Source organism: Ambystoma mexicanum (assembly GCF_040938575.1).
Source record: "Ambystoma mexicanum isolate Mex_15411 chromosome 12 unlocalized genomic scaffold, UKY_AmexF1_1 Mex_chr12_unloc.2, whole genome shotgun sequence".
NCBI classification, from domain to species: Eukaryota; Metazoa; Chordata; class Amphibia; order Caudata; family Ambystomatidae; genus Ambystoma; species Ambystoma mexicanum.
Genome location: NW_027182323.1, coordinates 4,779,438 through 4,793,657, shown reverse-complemented (window position 1 = coordinate 4,793,657; position 14,220 = coordinate 4,779,438). Strand labels below are relative to the sequence as shown.

Genomic DNA, 14,220 nt, shown 5'->3' with positions numbered 1-14,220 from the left:
TCACTATCTTTCACAGAGAAGAAATATCCTAAACATATCAGTCTTTGTCCTGCCCTGGGGCAGTCCAGCACCGAAATGCTAGGCAATTCTCCTCTGAACAAGAGTACCAACAGCATCCCCAGACACGTGTTTCGGTCTGGTTGAACCTCATCAGTAGGGAGGAGCTGTGTCTCTCTAAGAATAGTGAGCAAGGGGTCCACGTCTGGATTCCCCTAGTAACTTAGGGTGAGACCCAAAGTTACTTGCATATGCAGATTAACAAGGGGGGTCCTGGGAGTCCCTCTGCCAGACATTAGTCCTGGTTGCGAGAGACTTACCCAGAGTCTTTAGCTCACTATCTTTCACAGAGAAGAAATATCCTAAACATATCAGTCTTTGTCCTGCCCTGGGGCAGTCCAGCACCGAAATGCTAGGCAATTCTCCTCTGAACAAGAGTACCAACAGCATCCCCAGACACGTGTTTCGGTCTGGTTGAACCTCATCAGTAGGGAGGAGCTGTGTCTCTCTAAGAATAGTGAGCAAGGGGTCCACGTCTGGATTCCCCTAGTAACTTAGGGTGAGACCCAAAGTTACTTGCATATGCAGATTAACAAGGGGGGTCCTGGGAGTCCCTCTGCCAGACATTAGTCCTGGTTGCGAGAGACTTACCCAGAGTCTTTAGCTCACTATCTTTCACAGAGAAGAAATATCCTAAACATATCAGTCTTTGTCCTGCCCTGGGGCAGTCCAGCACCGAAATGCTAGGCAATTCTCCTCTGAACAAGAGTACCAACAGCATCCCCAGACACGTGTTTCGGTCTGGTTGAACCTCATCAGTAGGGAGGAGCTGTGTCTCTCTAAGAATAGTGAGCAAGGGGTCCACGTCTGGATTCCCCTAGTAACTTAGGGTGAGACCCAAAGTTACTTGCATATGCAGATTAACAAGGGGGGTCCTGGGAGTCCCTCTGCCAGACATTAGTCCTGGTTGCGAGAGACTTACCCAGAGTCTTTAGCTCACTATCTTTCACAGAGAAGAAATATCCTAAACATATCAGTCTTTGTCCTGCCCTGGGGCAGTCCAGCACCGAAATGCTAGGCAATTCTCCTCTGAACAAGAGTACCAACAGCATCCCCAGACACGTGTTTCGGTCTGGTTGAACCTCATCAGTAGGGAGGAGCTGTGTCTCTCTAAGAATAGTGAGCAAGGGGTCCACGTCTGGATTCCCCTAGTAACTTAGGGTGAGACCCAAAGTTACTTGCATATGCAGATTAACAAGGGGGGTCCTGGGAGTCCCTCTGCCAGACATTAGTCCTGGTTGCGAGAGACTTACCCAGAGTCTTTAGCTCACTATCTTTCACAGAGAAGAAATATCCTAAACATATCAGTCTTTGTCCTGCCCTGGGGCAGTCCAGCACCGAAATGCTAGGCAATTCTCCTCTGAACAAGAGTACCAACAGCATCCCCAGACACGTGTTTCGGTCTGGTTGAACCTCATCAGTAGGGAGGAGCTGTGTCTCTCTAAGAATAGTGAGCAAGGGGTCCACGTCTGGATTCCCCTAGTAACTTAGGGTGAGACCCAAAGTTACTTGCATATGCAGATTAACAAGGGGGGTCCTGGGAGTCCCTCTGCCAGACATTAGTCCTGGTTGCGAGAGACTTACCCAGAGTCTTTAGCTCACTATCTTTCACAGAGAAGAAATATCCTAAACATATCAGTCTTTGTCCTGCCCTGGGGCAGTCCAGCACCGAAATGCTAGGCAATTCTCCTCTGAACAAGAGTACCAACAGCATCCCCAGACACGTGTTTCGGTCTGGTTGAACCTCATCAGTAGGGAGGAGCTGTGTCTCTCTAAGAATAGTGAGCAAGGGGTCCACGTCTGGATTCCCCTAGTAACTTAGGGTGAGACCCAAAGTTACTTGCATATGCAGATTAACAAGGGGGGTCCTGGGAGTCCCTCTGCCAGACATTAGTCCTGGTTGCGAGAGACTTACCCAGAGTCTTTAGCTCACTATCTTTCACAGAGAAGAAATATCCTAAACATATCAGTCTTTGTCCTGCCCTGGGGCAGTCCAGCACCGAAATGCTAGGCAATTCTCCTCTGAACAAGAGTACCAACAGCATCCCCAGACACGTGTTTCGGTCTGGTTGAACCTCATCAGTAGGGAGGAGCTGTGTCTCTCTAAGAATAGTGAGCAAGGGGTCCACGTCTGGATTCCCCTAGTAACTTAGGGTGAGACCCAAAGTTACTTGCATATGCAGATTAACAAGGGGGGTCCTGGGAGTCCCTCTGCCAGACATTAGTCCTGGTTGCGAGAGACTTACCCAGAGTCTTTAGCTCACTATCTTTCACAGAGAAGAAATATCCTAAACATATCAGTCTTTGTCCTGCCCTGGGGCAGTCCAGCACCGAAATGCTAGGCAATTCTCCTCTGAACAAGAGTACCAACAGCATCCCCAGACACGTGTTTCGGTCTGGTTGAACCTCATCAGTAGGGAGGAGCTGTGTCTCTCTAAGAATAGTGAGCAAGGGGTCCACGTCTGGATTCCCCTAGTAACTTAGGGTGAGACCCAAAGTTACTTGCATATGCAGATTAACAAGGGGGGTCCTGGGAGTCCCTCTGCCAGACATTAGTCCTGGTTGCGAGAGACTTACCCAGAGTCTTTAGCTCACTATCTTTCACAGAGAAGAAATATCCTAAACATATCAGTCTTTGTCCTGCCCTGGGGCAGTCCAGCACCGAAATGCTAGGCAATTCTCCTCTGAACAAGAGTACCAACAGCATCCCCAGACACGTGTTTCGGTCTGGTTGAACCTCATCAGTAGGGAGGAGCTGTGTCTCTCTAAGAATAGTGAGCAAGGGGTCCACGTCTGGATTCCCCTAGTAACTTAGGGTGAGACCCAAAGTTACTTGCATATGCAGATTAACAAGGGGGGTCCTGGGAGTCCCTCTGCCAGACATTAGTCCTGGTTGCGAGAGACTTACCCAGAGTCTTTAGCTCACTATCTTTCACAGAGAAGAAATATCCTAAACATATCAGTCTTTGTCCTGCCCTGGGGCAGTCCAGCACCGAAATGCTAGGCAATTCTCCTCTGAACAAGAGTACCAACAGCATCCCCAGACACGTGTTTCGGTCTGGTTGAACCTCATCAGTAGGGAGGAGCTGTGTCTCTCTAAGAATAGTGAGCAAGGGGTCCACGTCTGGATTCCCCTAGTAACTTAGGGTGAGACCCAAAGTTACTTGCATATGCAGATTAACAAGGGGGGTCCTGGGAGTCCCTCTGCCAGACATTAGTCCTGGTTGCGAGAGACTTACCCAGAGTCTTTAGCTCACTATCTTTCACAGAGAAGAAATATCCTAAACATATCAGTCTTTGTCCTGCCCTGGGGCAGTCCAGCACCGAAATGCTAGGCAATTCTCCTCTGAACAAGAGTACCAACAGCATCCCCAGACACGTGTTTCGGTCTGGTTGAACCTCATCAGTAGGGAGGAGCTGTGTCTCTCTAAGAATAGTGAGCAAGGGGTCCACGTCTGGATTCCCCTAGTAACTTAGGGTGAGACCCAAAGTTACTTGCATATGCAGATTAACAAGGGGGGTCCTGGGAGTCCCTCTGCCAGACATTAGTCCTGGTTGCGAGAGACTTACCCAGAGTCTTTAGCTCACTATCTTTCACAGAGAAGAAATATCCTAAACATATCAGTCTTTGTCCTGCCCTGGGGCAGTCCAGCACCGAAATGCTAGGCAATTCTCCTCTGAACAAGAGTACCAACAGCATCCCCAGACACGTGTGAAAGATAGTGAGCTAAAGACTCTGGGTAAGTCTCTCGTAACCAGGACTAATGTCTGGCAGAGGGACTCCCAGGACCCCCCTTGTTAATTTGCGTATTTAAGTAACTTTGGGTCTCACCCTAAGTTACTAGGGGAATCCAGACGTGGACCCCTTGCTCACTATTCTTAGAGAGGCACAGATCCACCCTACTGATGAGGTCCAACCAGACCGAAACATGTGTCTGGGGTTTCTGTTGGTACTCTTGTTCAGAGGAGAATTGCCTAGCATTTCGGTGCTGGACTGCCCCAGGGCAGGACAAAGACTGATATGTTTGGGATATTTCTTCTCTGTGAAAGATAGTGAGCTAAAGACTCTGGGTAAGTCTCTCGTAACCAGGACTAATGTCTGGCAGAGGGACTCCCAGGACCCCCCTTGTTAATTTGCGTATTTAAGTAACTTTGGGTCTCACCCTAAGTTACTAGGGGAATCCAGACGTGGACCCCTTGCTCACTATTCTTAGAGAGGCACAGATCCACCCTACTGATGAGGTCCAACCAGACCGAAACATGTGTCTGGGGTTTCTGTTGGTACTCTTGTTCAGAGGAGAATTGCCTAGCATTTCGGTGCTGGACTGCCCCAGGGCAGGACAAAGACTGATATGTTTGGGATATTTCTTCTCTGTGAAAGATAGTGAGCTAAAGACTCTGGGTAAGTCTCTCGTAACCAGGACTAATGTCTGGCAGAGGGACTCCCAGGACCCCCCTTGTTAATTTGCGTATTTAAGTAACTTTGGGTCTCACCCTAAGTTACTAGGGGAATCCAGACGTGGACCCCTTGCTCACTATTCTTAGAGAGGCACAGATCCACCCTACTGATGAGGTCCAACCAGACCGAAACATGTGTCTGGGGTTTCTGTTGGTACTCTTGTTCAGAGGAGAATTGCCTAGCATTTCGGTGCTGGACTGCCCCAGGGCAGGACAAAGACTGATATGTTTGGGATATTTCTTCTCTGTGAAAGATAGTGAGCTAAAGACTCTGGGTAAGTCTCTCGTAACCAGGACTAATGTCTGGCAGAGGGACTCCCAGGACCCCCCTTGTTAATTTGCGTATTTAAGTAACTTTGGGTCTCACCCTAAGTTACTAGGGGAATCCAGACGTGGACCCCTTGCTCACTATTCTTAGAGAGGCACAGATCCACCCTACTGATGAGGTCCAACCAGACCGAAACATGTGTCTGGGGTTTCTGTTGGTACTCTTGTTCAGAGGAGAATTGCCTAGCATTTCGGTGCTGGACTGCCCCAGGGCAGGACAAAGACTGATATGTTTGGGATATTTCTTCTCTGTGAAAGATAGTGAGCTAAAGACTCTGGGTAAGTCTCTCGTAACCAGGACTAATGTCTGGCAGAGGGACTCCCAGGACCCCCCTTGTTAATTTGCGTATTTAAGTAACTTTGGGTCTCACCCTAAGTTACTAGGGGAATCCAGACGTGGACCCCTTGCTCACTATTCTTAGAGAGGCACAGATCCACCCTACTGATGAGGTCCAACCAGACCGAAACATGTGTCTGGGGTTTCTGTTGGTACTCTTGTTCAGAGGAGAATTGCCTAGCATTTCGGTGCTGGACTGCCCCAGGGCAGGACAAAGACTGATATGTTTGGGATATTTCTTCTCTGTGAAAGATAGTGAGCTAAAGACTCTGGGTAAGTCTCTCGTAACCAGGACTAATGTCTGGCAGAGGGACTCCCAGGACCCCCCTTGTTAATTTGCGTATTTAAGTAACTTTGGGTCTCACCCTAAGTTACTAGGGGAATCCAGACGTGGACCCCTTGCTCACTATTCTTAGAGAGGCACAGATCCACCCTACTGATGAGGTCCAACCAGACCGAAACATGTGTCTGGGGTTTCTGTTGGTACTCTTGTTCAGAGGAGAATTGCCTAGCATTTCGGTGCTGGACTGCCCCAGGGCAGGACAAAGACTGATATGTTTGGGATATTTCTTCTCTGTGAAAGATAGTGAGCTAAAGACTCTGGGTAAGTCTCTCGTAACCAGGACTAATGTCTGGCAGAGGGACTCCCAGGACCCCCCTTGTTAATTTGCGTATTTAAGTAACTTTGGGTCTCACCCTAAGTTACTAGGGGAATCCAGACGTGGACCCCTTGCTCACTATTCTTAGAGAGGCACAGATCCACCCTACTGATGAGGTCCAACCAGACCGAAACATGTGTCTGGGGTTTCTGTTGGTACTCTTGTTCAGAGGAGAATTGCCTAGCATTTCGGTGCTGGACTGCCCCAGGGCAGGACAAAGACTGATATGTTTGGGATATTTCTTCTCTGTGAAAGATAGTGAGCTAAAGACTCTGGGTAAGTCTCTCGTAACCAGGACTAATGTCTGGCAGAGGGACTCCCAGGACCCCCCTTGTTAATTTGCGAATAAAGAAAGACGTATACTCTCCATCGGTGTGTCTGTCCTCCTTTCAAAGGCCCAGTCCGGGCCTAACAAACACCACTGGGAAGAAAGGCAGACGGGGATCAAAATGGACAGATTACATCCTTGCTTCATAATCTACTTGTTCAGTTCATTCACATATAATAAAATACATAATGGCGTTATCTGACCGTGGCAGTACGCTGAAAAGGTTATAAACAAATAACTGGTTCTCATTTTCAAGACCACATTGATTTAAGTGCTTTTTGCCGGTTCTCGGTATCACTTACCTCACGTTGGAATGCACGACGTGTATTTTTTTTATAGGAAATAAAAGTGTTGATAAATGAATAGGATCAATATTATACGCTGTACACCATATACAATAGTTTAAAAACAACTCCTTCCCTGACCGGGAATCGAACCCGGGCCGAGAGCAGCGACTCCTAACCACTACACCACCAGGGGGTGTGCGCAGTAAGTGCGACTCCTCTAATGTGACAGACACCTAGTATTTCACATCATAAATATTTTATCTAGGACTTGCTGAGCAGCAAATCTACTAGAAGCAATCGTTGTACTACAACAAAGACCACTTTCTTTTTCACTTTGTAAACTTTTCTCCTTCATCCCTTATACGTTGTATCAATAATATGAAGCGAGGCAAAGGCTAAAAACATAACAGCAAGCAGTGGATATAGCTCTGTTGTAGAACGCATGCCTTTCGGATAGAGGATCCTGCGTCTGTCTCCACCTTCTCGTGTCCTTCTCATTATAGTTTGGTGTGTCTTCAATTGGGTTTCATATAACTTACTCAGAAGCATCAATAAGACAGTGACACCCTGTCAATTACACAAGTAAGTAAACCCACAATGCTGGTAAGGTAACCTGATTTTCTGTCCCATCAGGCTGCTAAAAGCAGAACATGTTTGTTGGCATAAGTGGACAATCGTACACTTATTAAATGCCACCATCTTTGGCAATAAAAAGCTGTCATTGACTTCAAAATATTGCCATATAAAATTCTAGAAGATAGAAAAAAATTGCACACTTATTCTGCAACAAGATCCTTAGTTTCTTATGTAATGTGCTTTGCTTTCAAGGCATTGCTATAAATAAAGTATAATTTAAGCAGATGAAATGCAAAGGGAAACCTTAATAAATATCTAAATAAACTAAAACTGTGAAGACGTGCTCAGTTGCTTAAATTGTCTCCATCCCGGTTTCACTATTAACCAAAGTGTGTGATCCTGGGCAGATCATGAAATCAGACTGTGTCTTATCTGCAGCTCTGTAAGTGATTCCCTTCAAAGCTTATGTGTTAATATATGATGCTGTTATTTTTGTTTAAAAAGCCTGACTTGCTCCATATATAACAGTGCAATTAAGGTATTTTGCACCACAAAATGATTTGCCACTTGGCTTACTTATGACAACTTATTGTAAAGTCACTTGCATTCTGCCTCCAAGTATCAAAGACTGATGATGCTCCCTGTGATGTGCTTTCTGTGAAGTAATGTCTGTTGATGCAATCCATAAGCAAATCAGGAGAGATGTGCATGTATTTTGCCCCAGAGCGCCTGGACAGAGCTTTAATAGATGAGTTCCCTGCATCTGTAATGATTCTGCCCTTTTTTTTGTTGTGTTAAAATGCGAGATGCCACTAGTAATGTTACCAAAAAAATTGATTGGGGCAGGGGTGGGCAGTTTGAGGCGCGAATGAGACAACCTGAAATTGAGTGTACTGCATTTGAGGGGAAAGTAGCAGGAGTTTCACCGTGGCTGTCCCCTCCCCCCCTCACCACATCTTGCAATGCTGAATACTCCACTTAAAGGATAATATAGGGAGGCTTTTCATAAGATGTAAACTGTCTTGTTATTACCACAAAGCGCAGCTCGACATTTCATGAACTGTATCGAGTCGTTAATGGCTTCAGTCGAAGCCTCGTATTTTAATGACAAGTTAAAGTTTATGCAATGCCGAGCTTCGTTCCGTTGTGGGTATAGATTAATGACTGTTTATTATTCTGAGAGAAAGCTTTACATCAGCGGCTTCCTCAGAGGCAGCCTCGCGTTTTAATGCAAAGCTTTCTCTCAGAATGAACAGTGTTTTTAATCTATTACAGCAACGTGCTTGTGCGGTGCTCTGCTGCTTATGTCTGTGACAGCTCCAAGAGGGGCCACTGCTCAGGGTAATACAGCCAATCAGCGATCAGCCGAAGACCAGGGGATAACCGGATCGGTATGGGATACCAAATATTACAGAACACGGGCACAGGTGGTTGACGCAGCACTGGAGACAGATCCACGTTTACAAAGGATTTTGGATTGATTTGGGGCACTCAAAATGAAACAATACATTCCTTTAAAACTTCAAAAGATGGGGAGTGTCCATGGAGTAAGACATATATATTAACGGGATCTTGGTCGCAAATTTAATCCAGTGTACGGAAGGAAGCAAGTGGCTGCAATGTTGAACATTTTTCATATGCTGTGCTTCAGCAACCCCTTCTGTGCGCTATCATAATAATGGGAAAGAACGACACACACACAGTCTCGTTTCCGTAGTGTAGTGGTTATCACGTTCGCCTCACACGCGAAAGGTCCCCGGTTCGAAACCGGGCGGAAACACTTTTAGCGAAAGCCTCTTTAATCCTCACTTTTCATCTTCCATAGTGAAGTCCATATGCACAACGTGATATGAACGAACACTATTTTCAAAACTATTTAGTAGCAAAATTAATACAGATTACATTTTTTATAGTGATAGTATGTAAAGAACACGGAACAAAATAAAGTCAGACGAAACTAAGACCGACTTTCGTTCATGATGTATTCGAATTGTAAATACTAGGAGCGGGAATGAATGAAATAAAGGGAAATAAAATTGAGATTCCGAAAAGCGTCTCATTTCAGTGAAAAATGTGAGGTTCCACCGAGATTTGAACTCGGATCGCTGGATTCAAAGTCCAGAGTGCTAACCATTACACCATGGAACCATACACTTAGTGCCACGGTACTCCTGATTTTTAGCTAAGCACAGGTGCCCTGAAATCTGCAGTACTACGAGATTTATGATCGCCTAATACACCCTTTCCCGATATCAGTAATTCTTAATCATTGGGACTTTGTATTATACTTATGTCTTTGTAAAGAGCTTGTCACGGAGAATGAGTACCTCAGGGAGCACTGAGCAGAGGTTGAAACCCCTTAACATATGCACCTTACCATCTCACCTGCATGGGATTTCATGACTCTTTCTTGCCTTTGGACCACTCATAGAATACAGGCCTGGAACATTATGTTAATTCCCCATTGCCGTCATGATGCCATTCTGCAAAATGACTTGAAATGGCTGTTGCATTGGGCTCTGTTCAGAAAAGACTCTTGGGTTTTCTCCTCAATTACCATATCTCCAAGTGAGATTAGGCAATTTAGTATCTAGCACAGTCTCTGAACATTTCGAATTTTACAGCTTGTGAAAGATTGATATGATTGTATGAGTGTGGATTATACACAACAGTATGATGTGTTGGCCTTACTACAATGAAATAGTAATAATGTAAGGAATAGTTGAAAAGACTCTTGCTGGGGTGGACTGGGTTGTTGGCTCTTCTGCCGAGTACACCAGGCTGCCCCAGTGCCCACCCATTGGTCTAGCACAAAGGCAATCTCACTAGAACCCATTGCTTGGTTCATAACGGAGTGAAGATCCCAGGCACGTACCCCATATGTTTCAGTAAAGAGCCAGCCTCCCTTTGAACCATGCCTGCTGAGCCTCCTTAAAGCCCCACATCTTGTTCCAGTAGAGATTCAGTATTCTTGGGACACCCCCACCCCCTTGCCCAGCTGCCAAGTTTTCAGTCTATGTATGTGTGACATTTACATATTTGGAATGTACTTAACTGTTGGATGGCCGCAGGTGGACACACTGCCGGCCTCTCACGTGCTGGGGGAGCCAGCACCTTGGTAGTTTGCCAGGATCACCCGAACTTACTATTGTTGCAGGCCGGGACCATGATGGCCCATGGGGACATGGGCTTGAGGTGCCGGGGGCACTGTGGATGCCGGGAGCATCCTGGATGGAGGGTGGCCTGGGCGGACCCAGGGCACCATGCTGATGCAGGAGGCCCAGACCAGCGAGACCTGCCGGACCGTGATCACATGGTGTGGGCCTGCAGGCCAGGGCTGGGGACTGGCAGCTGAAAATATTTAACTGTTTCCAAAATCCAGGTCTCACTCCTGCAACCTTCCTGAACCTCCCGCTCAGGACGAATTGTGTATCTCTGGTTTTGGGCTGTGGGGAGTGTCATTATCTAATTCTTTTCACCAGCCGGGGCTGGAAACTGCAAACGGGGGCTTCTCTTTTTCCAGCCCTATGTGTCCACCTGCCGTGTTAGGCTAAACACGGGGCTAATTGCTCATGGTCATTTCCTCTGTAAAGAGGATGTTTCTCTGCTCGATCGTTGGTGTGACATCCATCGCTGACAAGACATAAACAATATGGCCCCCGGGTCTCTGAAGTCACCTGGAAGGTGTGAAGAAGACGTTGCCCTTCCAATCGTGAGTCCCTCTCCCTCGGGACAGCCTCCCCTTCCTGTCCTGCTGCCTTTCTCCACTTGGGTTACCTATGCTTTGTGACCCTTGTGTGTGCCGCCCTGTGAATTGGAGTTGGAGGGGCCTTGGCCCTCCACCATGTTATTGCCTGGTGTCCCCATGCCCCCCTTTCAGGGTGGGTGTGCCATCTCGCCAACATATGAAGTCGGGTGCTGCTATGCCCTCATCCCGAGCTTTAACCTGCTGTTGGCCTGGCATTTATCCTCGCCTGAAGCCCATAACAAATTAAGCCCAGGCATAATTATTTACAAAATATTAATATTCAACATGCAAGTCCACACAGACGATCAGTAGCGTACGTGCTTCAACACTTCTGTCCTCCAGCACCCAGCTCATTCTAATGCCATCAGCTCTCTTTTCAACATTGTACTACTTTTGACTGGCCGCAACGGCCAGAAGGGGTTGTCGCCCCTTCGCTGCCCCCATCCTCCTCCTCTTTGCTTCTTCTTTTTTTCTTTTAATAAAACCATGCTCTCTCAATCCGTCGTTAAAATTCAATAATAAGTCTGAGCCCACCTGAGATAGGTCAACCCCATCTTTATCGTAGTATCCTGGTACACCCCAATTCATTAGGCCATCCCTAAACGTTGAGAAACATGCTCCCCTGCAAAACGTTGTCATGTCCATATTCCATTTTTTCTGGCACTTCTCCACAGCCATGTGTGAATTTGCACCCCTCCATATTTATCTGGGCACGATTTCTGGCCATATGAGTCCACACGCGCCCCCTTCCTCGCTCAATGCCCAGAACGTGGCGCACATTTCCTTAAGCAGCTGCCTTCTTCCCAGCTGTGCCACATCGTTCCCCCCCAGATGGGTTATTATTGTCTCTGGGGGTCACTCTTCACCCAGTAGCGGCTCTCTGACCTCCATCCGGCAATCCATGTGGGACCCTGTCCCAGGAAGCTCTTCTTATTATGCCTTTGAAAATGGTAACACCTCCCTTCAGCGTACTGGAACTCTCTCCCGGGAGGTCCCCTGCGAAAGAGTGTTTCACCGGCAGCCCTGATATGACAAAGCCACTCTCACATTAGGGTGTCGATCACCAGAGTCATTTTGAAGCATGCAGACATGGATGGTGGGTGCAGTTAGAGTCCCACGAGATCAGGTTTAGGTCAAGAGAGGGCTTTTACTGTTTTGGATTCTGTCAGGCTTCCCTACGCATCCTTCCCTCTCCCCACTCTCTGCAGACACAGGCACTCTATATATGACATTGGAAGACAAGGTACACATGTCATAGCAGCCTGGATTGGACACTGACTACATTCTTGTTTTGGGCCAATCTGCTGTAGAATGTTGCCTTTATAAAGGCAGGAAATGTGGTCCTCAGTTGATTCATCTTTGGATTCTCAGAAGAAGGAGAAGAAGGATTCATTGGAAATGTGTTGGGAATGTAGTTTATACCAAAGTTCTCTGCCATAGAGCTGAAGACAGAAGGCTTCAGGGCAGAGGCAAGCTCTACTCCCTAACCCAAGCAAGGGCACATTTGGGGTGACCAGCTTGCGCAATCTAGCCAATCATTTTTGAAAAGTCTGCACTGTACCATTTGAGCACTTCGAGCGGACTCAACCTGTCTCAGCGCCCATGATCTCATGGGACCACCAATTGAAACGGCTTGACACTGACTCGATCCAGAAAGAGCTCCAATAAGCCTGACTCGATGCTGATGAGCCCCAATCACAATAGACATGCGCATTTGAAGAATCTTTGTCCCCCTTGTCTGCCTCGGCACCTCAGTAACTTTTAAGCCACCTTTCTTAGCCATTTAAAAGACATATCCTTGAACATTGAAATGTGCTGCTAAAATCATTGGCTAAAATCATTGGCCAGCACCCCTGTCTTCACACTGAATGCCCCTTTATTCCCATCGTGTGTATTCTCTCTGTTTCCTTTAGAGAGGTGGGTCTTTATTGTTTTTAATTTGTTGTATGCACTGTACGTATTTCCTAAAGTTCCTGTTTTTGTAGAACCTTGGTTGGGCATTTATTCATGTTGGTACCACCGTAATATTGATGTTGTGTGCAAATGTAACAGCTCAAACGCCTCAGAAAGAATTTAGACTGCCCTTTGCCACAGTTACCAAAAGAGGCATAGGGGGTATACCTGTCGGGTGTGTCGGCTTCCCCTTTATGACTGCGCTCATTGATGGTTTAGTAGCAGTCTGGGGCTGAGTAGGTGTTTTTGACACTACTCACCCCTGTGCTCCTACAGAGCAATAGTCATCTCGTCACCCCGAATGTAAAATGTTCTGTTATGCCCCAGCAAGGTTTGTGCCATACAAAACACAATACATACATGCAATAAAACATGCCTGTGCTATGCTATAAGATCCTTGTGCACTGCCACAGTGAGGCGTTATGTATTGCCGTATGCAGAAATGAATGTACTACTGCTTGCAGACGGCGGCGAATCAAGTGCACAGTTTTACTTTGACTATGTATATGTTAAGAGCGTTGAAACAAAGTTTTAAAAAACACATACACGAATAGGTTATGATAATTTACAGCTATTTTTAAAGAAAACATTTACTGAATTCTATTTTTCCCTTTTAAAGAACTCCTTCCAGGCACTTCAGAGAAGTCACGTGGAATGTTTGCCTGCCCAATCCTGCCTGCTGCTGCTGCTTCCCATGATCACTTTGTTCTATGCTATCTAGATTTGTCAGTCACCATCTCTCCAGGGGTTTTGTTTACTGTGAACCCCATTCGCGGTATTGCTGAGGCAGCTCCGGCTGTTTGTTGTCTAGACAGGGCCCCATTCTGGTAATGTGAACTAGTCACAAGAAGGATAGTCTTGAAACGTGAGCGACGGAATATGTTCAATGTAGTGAGATGCGACATAAAATTATAGTCCTCTTTACCAGAAACCCAAAGAGGATGTAACAGTATATCCTTTAAATGTTGACCTTCATGCGTACCCCAAAAAAAATATCCACCTGGAGATGCCGGGGATTGAACCCGGGGCCTCATACATGCAAAGCATGCGCTCTACCACTGAGCTACATCCTTTCACATAAAACACACCACCGTAATACCTGTGCCGTCCGACCCTCGGCCCAGTAATTCTGCACATGAAATCTAGTTTGTAAAAAAGGTTCGACAGTGAAATCGAAAGTGATATTCGATGCAGGACCGAGATTGTTTCTGCTATAGGGACTGCTGGTCGCTGTGCTACATCCCTTTACGATAACGTTCCACTAATGTTAGAGTCGGCACGGAGTTGTTTGTATGTGGGAACTGTTTTCATTCTCTATCTCTGTTCTACTTTGGGATGTTTCCTCTTTCGCCTCGCCACAGAAATCAGAAGGAATGTGTCAGGCTTTCGTTTGCCACCACATTCTCTTCACCTGGTATAGAGCGAATTTCCCACAATCTTTCTTCTGTTTTATCTCTGTCCGCAGAATATCGATTTTCAGGGATTACAGC

At 46.5% G+C, this 14,220-nt stretch overlaps 3 non-coding genes across 3 annotated transcripts; 1 reads left to right on the top strand and 2 right to left on the bottom strand.

Moving 5' to 3' along the window:
- Positions 1–8,736: 8,736 nt before the first annotated feature.
- On the top strand, positions 8,737–8,809 carry TRNAV-CAC (transfer RNA valine (anticodon CAC)). The gene has a single exon. It is a non-coding gene; the product is annotated as a tRNA-Val (tRNA).
- A 296-nt stretch (positions 8,810–9,105) lies between these two features.
- On the bottom strand, positions 9,106–9,177 carry TRNAQ-UUG (transfer RNA glutamine (anticodon UUG)). The gene has a single exon. It is a non-coding gene; the product is annotated as a tRNA-Gln (tRNA).
- Positions 9,178–13,731: 4,554 nt separating this feature from the next.
- TRNAA-UGC (transfer RNA alanine (anticodon UGC)) lies at positions 13,732–13,801 on the bottom strand. Its single transcript has one exon. It is a non-coding gene; the product is annotated as a tRNA-Ala (tRNA).
- Between the last annotated feature and the right edge of the window lie 419 nt (positions 13,802–14,220).